This window comes from Cyclopterus lumpus, chromosome 5, assembly GCF_009769545.1.
Source record: "Cyclopterus lumpus isolate fCycLum1 chromosome 5, fCycLum1.pri, whole genome shotgun sequence".
Classification (NCBI taxonomy): domain Eukaryota; kingdom Metazoa; phylum Chordata; class Actinopteri; order Perciformes; family Cyclopteridae; genus Cyclopterus; species Cyclopterus lumpus.
This window is the reverse complement of record NC_046970.1, coordinates 4,438,063-4,448,984: the sequence shown is the minus strand read 5'-3', so window position 1 is coordinate 4,448,984 and position 10,922 is coordinate 4,438,063.

Below are 10,922 nucleotides of genomic sequence, written 5' to 3'. Positions count from 1 at the left end.
GATGACAGCTTTCGCATATACGACCTTCAAGTGTTGATAATGGGCCCGCAGGTTGCCATTTTGAAGGTACCCGGCACTTTGGCGAAGATGCGAACAGCTGGACGCGCCTCTACATGTGTCATTAGCGTTGCTGGGGGGGGAGGGGGGGTAGTAGTCGCTCGCAGGGCTTAACTCTGCCACATAATGACTGCTCTCCGGGGAGATGTTGCGTCAGAGTGAGAGAAATACAGTTTGGACAAAGCCTCTTGGTACTTTCAAGAAGTAGAACACTCCCGTGGCCAGACGTACAAAGAACACGTAATTGTGCTCACTTAAATCATTAAATGTGCGAAATCCACAGTCCACGCTCTTTGTAAAAGGCTATTCTGAAGTCCAACGAAAGTTTGCAAAAATAGCTTTCTTTAAGCAAGCAAAAAGCCTTTCGACATCCATACTGCATAGGCACGTCACTCTGGTCATTGTGTGTCACTTTGTGGTTGTGTGTCTCTTTGTGGTCGTTTTGCATCTCTTTGTAGTTGTGTGTCTCTTTGTGGTCCTTTTTCATCTCTCATTGTAGTTATGTGTCTCTGTGGTCGTTTTGCATCTCTCTTTGTGGTCGTTTTGCATCTCTTTGTAGTTGTGTGTCTCTTTGTGGTCGTTTTGCATCTCTCTTTGTAGTTGTGTGTCTCTTTGTGGTCGTTTTGCGTCTATTTGTGGTCCTTTTGCATCTGTCTTTGTGGCGGTTTTGCATCTCCCTTTGTAGTGTTGTGTCTCTTTGTGGTTGTTTTGCATCTCTCTTTGTAGTTGTGTGTCTCTTTGTGGTTGTTTTGCATCTCTCTTTGTAGTTGTGTGTCTCTTTGTGGTTGTTTTGCATCTCTCTTTGTAGTGTTGTGTCTCTTTGTGGTTGTTTTGCATCTCTCTTTGTAGTTGTGTGTCTCTTTGTGGTCGTTTTGCATCTCTTTGTAGTTGTGTGTCTCTTTGTGGTTGTTTTGCATCTCTTTGTAGTTGTGTGTCTCTTTGTGGTTGTTCTGCGTCTCTTTGTGGTCGTTCTGCATCTCTCTTTGTCATTTTATGTCCCTTTGTGGTTGTTTGTCTCACTGTCTCTTTCTTATTTGGTGTGCCTTGTGGTCACTGTGTGTATTTGTTGTCCCTCTTTTTCGTCATTTTATGTTTCTTTGAGGTCATTTTGAGTCTCCACCTGGTTGAGTTGTTTCTCAGACACTTGGTAATCCATCAATGTTCTTGTTGAGTTCTGAGCTGTCTTGTTGTGAACAACAACTATGACTTATGGTTCCTTCAATTACCTTTTCTTCCATGAGTAAGTCAAGGCGATGACAGGTTTGGACCCGGGTCATTAAACATTGATTGCGACTGTATCGACACGCAGTATGGACGAAAAAAGATCGGAGTGAAAAGTAGTGAAAAATAACCTCTTCCTCTCCCTCTCTTTTTAAAAAGAGAGCAAATATTAGACTTACAAATGTTCCAAAAAACTGCACGCTCGCACAGTCCCCATATATATTGGTTCGTTATATCGGCTTTTAGTAGAAAACAGTTCAGGGGACACATTTGTGCAAAAATGACTGGCCATGCCTTGAAACTTAATACATGATGAATATTGACAAAATACTTAACGTTTAAAATCAAAACTATATCTGGAGCCACAAGCCAGTGTTCACACACTGCAGTGGCTATCATTCAGACAGCTCCCCAGTCTTTGACGTCCGATTGGGGATTTAGCCGCACCGAGCAGCCGGATGCACACAAAAACAGCACGCTAGCTTTTGTGGATCCAGTTAAGATGATATATTGCACCAAAGTGGCTGATGTGGCAGAATTATTGAGCACAAAGGCTGTGCAGATGTTCCAGTGCTTGAAAAGAGAGAAAAAAACTAAATAAATGAAAATGAAGATGTGTCGTCGATGGAAACCCTTGAAATCTTCAAAACAGGCCTTTGGGGATTCTTCCCTGTGTGGCCCGGAGGGTTTCGGCGTCCTTTGCTGCGTTGCTCGTCCATTCGCAGCAACCTTCCCAATGACATCTCATTTAGCACGGTGGATGTCTCACAGAAATGTGTTGAGGTTTGTGGGAAGCAACAAAAGCTCAAAAGGTAATGTTGAAACTCAAATTGAATCTGAAATCTTTGGATTGACAAGTCTCAACGCAGCGACCAAAGTAAGTTTGATGAATGTTGGGTGTCTCGGGCAAAGACACTGACTCCTTATCCATTTGAAAGGCCTCAATACTGGAGCTGCATATGTTACATCAAATAGTTTTCAACCGACATATTTTTCTCATTTAACTTATTGACTAAAGAATTGCCAGCGACTTTATGCATTTTACAATAAATGAATAATTAAGTTAAAAAGAAAAGTGCAACAAACGCGATTCTCTTATACATAAATAGAAAACTATTCACTAAATATTTACAAAAGCAGGATTTTTCACCTCCTTTGTTTGTACATATGGTTCTGCTGTTGAATGAACAATTAATTAATGAAGTGTATCGTGAATGAAGATCAATAATATGCAGGAATGTTATCGGGGGAATTTCTTCTTGCTTGACTTCTGACCAATTCAAAAATGTTTCCGGCTACCAGTTCAATGAGAGCGGAGCAGTTTTCTCCTCGACAACTGGATGCCAAGATCGATATCAATCTCAATATCCATGTCTGTACTTTAACGACCGAGCCGGAGTCTCTTCGGGTTAGCTTAGCATAGCATAACGAATGGAAGCGAGGCTAGCCGTTCCCCTCCGCCACCCAGTCTTTATGCTTAGCTAAGCTAAATGCTTTTGCTACCATTTTACTACGCCAGTAACAGCTGGTGTTGATGTGAGCGGGTGTGACTGATGGAACTCGGGGATTTACACGTGAGCGATGTCGGCTAGCTTCGCTCATCGATCTTTGACACCAACGTTTACTCAACAATTTGAGTGAGAAAAGCAAACACGCGCCATCCGACAGCTCAGCTTTGCTTCTTGCTACATCCATCCGTTATCTCTGATCGACCCCGTCCTGCTCTGGGGCGACAGTGCAGCACTGCTAGCAACAATAGGCTTTGATTATTGACAGTCTCACTTGTGCGAGGTCTTGATTGGATACTGAATCCCATTGTGTTATTGGTTTTAAAATCCGACTCTTTTTACGTCCACGTACAGGTATTAGATGGAGGCGGGATCAGGATGAAGCTACTCTTGAGCTGGTGTGCATTGATGGGACAGAGCTCATTAGGAAAAACAATTCAAAATAGACTGAATTCTGCAGGTCCTTTCATACTCCATGACGTCATTTGAGGTAATATTAAACATCCAATAATAATTCAACAAGCTTGTTGACTGCTATTTAAGAATTGCGGCCTCTACCGACCGGCCACCGTTGTGATCCAGTTTCTCTGGTTGTTTCTGCTCACTGTATTCACGAGCACCCGGCTGAGGAGGACGTGGTGAAGCCGGGTGTGAGTGACAGATGCACGTTCTTGGCTTTTCTTCAAACGAGATACGATCACCGATTTACTGACGGTGATTTGTTCGGCATAGCTTTCGCCCAAAGTGGGCAACTGCTTCTAATGGAAGGTCACAAGTAATTAAAGCCCATCATATGAAGAAAAGAAAAGGAAAAAAGGGATATGAGGCCTGTTAATAACTGCTCGTATTAACTGAAACCGTCATGATCATATATGGGGCGACTATGGGTCAGTGGTTAGCATGCCCGTCTTTCAATCAAGAGCTTGGCAGTTCAATCCCCGCCCTAGTCGATGTGTCCTTGAGCAAGACACTAAACCCTGCATTGTAGCTGTGTCTACGGTGTATAATGTAAAGTGTCTTTGAGTATCTTGAAAAGCACTATATAAATTAAATGGACTATACCATTCGAGGTGTTACTTGACAGAAGTGCAATTTAACAGTTGTACACTTTCCTTCAATAATGACAAATAGTCAGACAAAATGAGTACAATCTAGACACCAAATGTGTTATTTACATTTAAAATAGTTTCGGCCTCGAAAGAAGTAGAATTCAGTGATGAAACCTTAAGTTTAGCCGATGTCCCCACAGGGTAGAGTTATGTTGGAAGCATAACTCCCCTCCCCCCTCCCCCGTCTTTCCTGAATGACTGGTGAGTTCTTCTATTCTTATTCAACTGTTGCTCAGTCAGTCAGTTGTCAGTCTGGTTGAACATTTTCTTTGTGTACAAAACATGACTCCGTACAGAATATCATACACATGGAAGGGGACTTTCTACAACCGAAAAGCACCAAAAACACAAAATATAGAAGATAATAAACGCCGACTCCTTTTCATTCAAGGTCGCCGACGTTATTCTAGTCCTATGCGCACGGTTGAGGGCAGTCTGACATCGTCTTGTAGTGTCAGGCAACACGCTTGCTATTGTGGAGCCACCAGACAATAACCTTGATACCAGTGAGTATTATTTATTAAAAAGGCATAGGCTTGGCACCTGTCACCACTAGGTCAACACTTGGTTCTATTTAATGTGGCAGGGTGAAGGCGCTGCTGCACGAGGTGAGAGTCGGTGTCGGTGGACTGCAGGAGGACGCACGTATCATGTCTCGTTGGAAAGGCTCATTTAGTCCATAATGCATAAGGCGTCGGGGATGCGGTGCTCACAGGGAAATATCATATTTGTAACAGAGCCTGAGAGCCAGCCTGAAAATGCAGTGAGTATCACCTGAAGGACATCCACACCATGCACCATGCCCGCTGCTATCTGATGTGTGTTTTTGTACACAATCAACAAACTGTCAGGTGTCTGTGCAGCGCGCACACACACACACGCACACACACGCACACACGCACACACACACGCACACACGCGCACACACGCGCACACACACACACGCACACACGCACACGCACACACGCACACACACACACGCACACACACACACACACACACGCACACACACACACACACACACACACACACACACACACGCACACAAAACAAATAGAGTGGTCAGAGGAGAAAACCAACTATCACAACTGAAAATAGCAGGACTGGGACTGAGATAAAAAGAGACTGAGGAAATTGGACTTGGAAAATAAATAGACCAAATACATATTTGTAATAAATATATATATATGTAATAAATAAATAGGGAATGGATACAATTATGAAACCTTATAACCACAAATTGTGATAAATACACATGAAAGAGAAACATAGATGATAATATCTATATCTAGATACCTACCTATCTACATCTACACATACGCACCTATATCTCCACATACCTAACTATCTATATCTACACATACTTAACTACCTACCTACATCTACACATACCTACCTACCTATCTATATCTACACATACTTAACTATCTATATCTACATCTACACATACATACCTACATCTACACATACCTACCTACCTATCTATATCTACATAATGACAATTGTCCCTTTAACAATATGACCGATTCTGTATATTTATACATTATATTTATTTAGAATTTTATCTATTCAATATTAACAGTACTTCATTGTAATGCAATACGTACCGTGGGCATTTTAATGCTATATACATACAGAATAACTAGGAATAACTGTAAAAAGACGTTGGTTTCCGACTGCTGACTGAACAGAAAAGGCACCAGGACTAATCCATGCTGGCTGGTAGCTTGGTCTGGAGCAGGCTAGCTGCACAGAACAGATCCCCATGGTAACTCGTGTGCCACTGCTTTCATGAAACCGAGTCACGGCTAGAATTCAGCCAGGATAACTGTGAAATCTTAATCCGCCATCTGGGTTTTGTGAAATAGCCCCCAGGTGAACCGTGGGTATGCCGACTTACACGAATGCCACCGTCCAACCAACACAGGCATTGCGTTGTGCTCGTCGGGGGTCACGGGGGTCACATGATTAATTCAACAATGATGTATTCAGGTAAACAACCCCGGAGCTGCACTTGGGATAGAGGTGAGAGGATTAGCAGTTAATGTGAAAGCCATAAAGTAGCCTACAGTATCATATTTGCCAGCCTTTTATGCACTTACATATCAATCCATGACCCTCAGTCCATAACAATGGCAAAGTCAAAGGCTTAAAGAAATGCTATATCCGTACCTCTAATGGGATTCACAGCGGGTAAGAGAGGCGAGCGTCTCTCTACGGGCATCCGCCATTATTTCAGTGATGAATAGAGGAGAGGGAGGGTCAATGACTTAAAGCACAAGGTGGACATTTAGGAGCTCCAATGACGTGCGAGAGTCTTTTTTTATTTTTGATTCTGTCCCAGGCAAAGCGCTCCGACAGCATTTCACCAGAATCAGAGTTATAAATAATACGCGACTCACGTGAACGTCAGAATTGCCTCGGAGGTCTCACGCAGCGAAAGGAATCACCGCATTAAGTAAAGAGGAAAAATGGACCCCTTCCCCTGCCATATCATACCATACCATATTTCTTCCCATGTTGCCGAAAAAGAAAAGGATAAAACAAAACACAGCAAGAGCAAAAAGGAAACAGTGGATCCAATTATCATTTCACAGTGCAGGGGTGATAAAATGCCTGCATGCCGTTGCCTCGTACCAGATGACTTCATATTCCTTGATAAAGCCACACATATTACAATCCATTTCTTCAACAGTCACACACGTAAAGCCACTTACCGGCCCATTGCAGTCGATATCGGAAATTATAACTGCAAATCAAACCAGTGGATGTCTGATTCATACGGTCGGGTAATGAGAAATCCTGCCTAACGGTGGCAGCGTTAGGCAGGGGGGGGGGGGGGGGGGGGGGGGGGTTCTGCGCTCTAAAGCACAGATGCACCACGGATTTCCAGAGCCAGCACAGTCCTGTGACTCTTTCAAAGTGCTCGGGCGTCTGGGACACCTGACGGACCGATCGCACCGCAAATGAATTGGTCCCCCGGTTCGGTCAGCAACTCACTTTGTATGAGAGCTTCATTCATCAACACATTTGTTTGCCCTGTGAGCGGCAACTTTTGAAAAGTCGGAAAGAAATGTGGCAAAACTTCTTCTTTTTTTTTTTTTTTTGACGTGCTGAATATATATCCATGTGGCCTTGTGGAACATTTGCGGAACTAAATCATGAAGTGGTGCCTGTCAGATTGCTTTAATTCCCAGTCGAGGTGCAATACCAACGTTCTCCCTTCTAGAGGCATGCGCACGTTTTATGCCAGTTTGAATATTTTGAGAAGTCTAGTTTAAGAGGTGAGGATGCATTTGGGCTTTATTTATGTCCTTTATCTACTAGGAAGTTTCCTGGAAAGATTTGGTCATAATTATAAGGAAAATAATAATGTCACTAATGGACATGAAAGTATGGATGGATGGATTGTAAAGTACAATCCATGATTGATTGATTATCCATTTGTATTGGAAACTTCATCCTCCATATAAATTGAATTGTCAGCTAGAAATATGTTGAATTCTCTGAGCTGATCTGCTGTGCACCAACAACAACACATTTTAAGTAATTAAAAAAGTACCGTGTTTCTTGTCTGGGAATTGTCTTGGCAGTGGGGCTTTTTCTTTGCATTTTCAGGTTCATATTTCTCTTTTCATTTTCTACTGGAACAAAAACAAAACCTAACCAAGTTTAGTGTAAACAGACTAAATGACAGATGTTGTCAAACGACACATCTCATCATATACAGTACTCTATATTTGCTCAAGTAATCACAAACCATAGAAATAAAAACACGATTATACGCAGACCACAGTTTCTACAAAACTGTCCTTAGATAAACCCGCACTAAAATCCCTTCAGCAGACGATGGGCAGTTGGAACATCCAAGCATTTACATAGCTGTTATTGTAGGATACTTGAGCGTTGACTTCCCCGTGACCCTACTTGAGAGGCAGTTGTGAGGGTAATGATGATTACACAGCAATGTCAACCGTCTGGGCCCAGCACTTGACGATTCGCAATCCAAACTCAGGCAAGCCAACGCTTACGGTCTAGAGAGGTGATCATTTACTGGAGAGGTGTGGGAATATGCGAGAATATCCTTTTCAGTACTTGCGGAGGGGCTGCGAGCCGGGGAGCACAGAGCGACGTATCTAGCGCAGACAGATGCTGAATGTGGGCTGCCACCGATTTGGGATTGTCGGCTACGGGGGGAACACATGGCGGGGCAAAGGTAGCGGGAGACCCTGGAGAGGATGGCAGATGGGCCTATATTAGACATCTCAGATAGCCCCTCCTTGGACACAGCCCAACACTGTCAGGTCAGGGATGAGGCATCGGCCTCTTCAGATCCAGGTGGCTCCATGTATGACCTCGCTTCTCCATTCATATACAGTTGTTAATAATTTAAAAAAAAGATGATGCAGCTTTCAAGTTTGACCTTTTTTGTTGTTATGTTTCCAGGAAGGGATTCTTGTATTTAGTAATCTGGATACTTCCTGTTGCCAATGGTGGTAAATGTGTAAAAAGGTGTACAGTCTGTGCTTTTGGTCCTACATCGGACATGTACAGCAGCCTCCTGGGTGAAAGTCCCATGTTTGTTTGACCAATCAATCCAACCCAAGCTCCTAATGCAGATTATCTGCTAATCAGAGCACTTATGACATGTTATATCTGCATTAGTGGATGATTAGAGAAAGTCAAAAGTTCAAACGATGATTAAATCCAGTAAAGTTCCTCCGCAGTAAATACTCCCACTCTCTGTGTAATGGGAACTGATACAGAAGGAAAAAAGGGTAATCCAGGAATTGCCCCCGGCTTGTATTCAATAACACTGCAATTTTAGAACTGCTTGTATTATTTATTGAAGCGCTGTTGAGGGTACTGAACAAATGTCCTTTAATGCCTCTTGCAAATCCTGGTTCACTGTTGTTGGTTTGACAATTATTGCCCTGGATACAACATCCTCGGCAAAGGACAAATAGACGTCTTAATGTAAGTTCATGGCAATACATATGTTAATACATTGTTTCTGTTGTCATAAGAATCTCAGGGCATTAGCTGTTGAATTTACAGACCATCTGGGGAAGTGTAATGCAGATAGCCGGATTAGAGTGTGTGGGGTTTTGATGCATGCGTTAGCAACTCTCTCTCAAATAAACATTTGATTGCGGTGCAGCAAGGGATGCTGGGAAAAAAGCATGGCAAGACGAGGCCAAATAAATGTTTTTTTTTTTTTTTTTTAAATCACTCATTGCTGAAAACTCAAAATGATGCGTCAAACAAAGCAGGGTGAAATACTGATGTTCAAATATATATATATATATATATATATATATATATATATATATATAGAGCTAATTGTGAAAAGAGGTCTCTGTTGTTTTGAAGAAAAAAAAAAAAATCAATCCAGCATCTGTGGTCAGCTGCTGCAGTTTCGCTGTCAGCGTTCCTACAATGCAGCCCATTGTTCAGGTTTATAAAATGGTCCTTTTAATTCTACCAATGTATGTTAAGCAGCAAAAACGTCTGTACAGTAATCCATCAGAAAAAGCCTGTTTCTGACGCAGCTTGGTCCGAGGCGAGCGGCGTACCCCATGGGCCCCGGGGGTAAAACTGATGACTCTCTGGCTTGAGTGGCCCTCCCCTCGCCGTGGCCCTCCCCTCTGGTTCCCAGCGGCTGCAGTGCTCCCGAGAAGGCTCCTCTCCACGCTCTGATCCAATCAGGTGAGGACTCGCGTTATCTGCTGCGAGTTCCTTTTCGTGCCGCCATCCACCTTCGCGATCCGCCCCACGGGAGGAGGGGGCTGCATGCATGGGCCCGCAGAGGCAAGAAGAGGTCTTTCAAAAGATTCGGTCGACATTTTTCACACCGGTTACTTGGGGGATAAGCTCTGAGCCGAGTCCCTAACACGACACTTTGAAATACCCTCCCACTCTGAGAGGATCAGTCCGGATGCACCACGGTCTCTGTTCATTTGTGTTCCCCTCCTGAAGGTCAAAAGCAAGAGTGGATAGAATAATATAGCAAAGAAATAAAGAAGTCTTTACTTTTGCTGACACAAATGGCCGTGATAAATCTGCAGCAAACAGAGGGATTGCGCCTACAGATTTTGGTTGTCAAAACTCTGTCTTTGACTTGAGTAAAGAGGGTAAAATGTCCTCAGGCGGCGTCAGCCTTTCCACCTGACATTAACATGCCGCTCTGGCTTTATAGTTTCATCTCTGGCATGCACATTAAAATCCAATTTCTCTCTCCCTCACCAAATATTTGTCATGCACAGCATCTCTTCCTCCGATATCTTCTTCCATTCTGCCAGAACTGCTCACTGCCAATGCATGTTCAAACTCGCAGAACCTTTATTTAAAATTCCAGACAAGATGCAAAGGTTTTTATACAGATACAGATTGCTTCTGTCCATCCGGGGAGAGGGATCCTCCTCTGTTGCTCTCCTGAAGGTTTCTTCCCTTTTTTCCCTGTGAAAGGTTATTTTTGGGGAGTTTTTCCTGATCCGATGTGAGGTCCTGGGACAGGGATGTCGTATGTGTACAGATTGTAAAACCCTCTAATTTGTGATATTGGGCTATATAAAATATAAACTGAATTGAATTGAATACCAAATATTTCCTGCGCAACACTGAAAACCACAATCCATCAATGATGGACACGTTGTCAAGGCTACACAAATGCTCAGGGCGGTCAAAATGACATAAAAACATTACGTTTGCTTGACACAAACAAACACTGTGAGCGTGACGTTTTTTATTGAATGTAAAGTCAACCATTTTAGTTTTGAGTTGTGCGATTATAGGGCTTAATAAAAAGGTCACGGCCAATTGACAAGCCATACATTGTCTACTTTCATATCACTAATCCCGCCCTTGTTCAATAATATGAAAATAAAAACAGTTGCACGGTTATGGTTAAGGTAAACTGCTTTGGTTTCTTAACATACAACCGCCAGAATCTTGTGTTTTTACTAAATCATTATTTTCCAGTAAATCATATAAAGTGAAAGTTACTCAAAACAATGTGACATTTCAA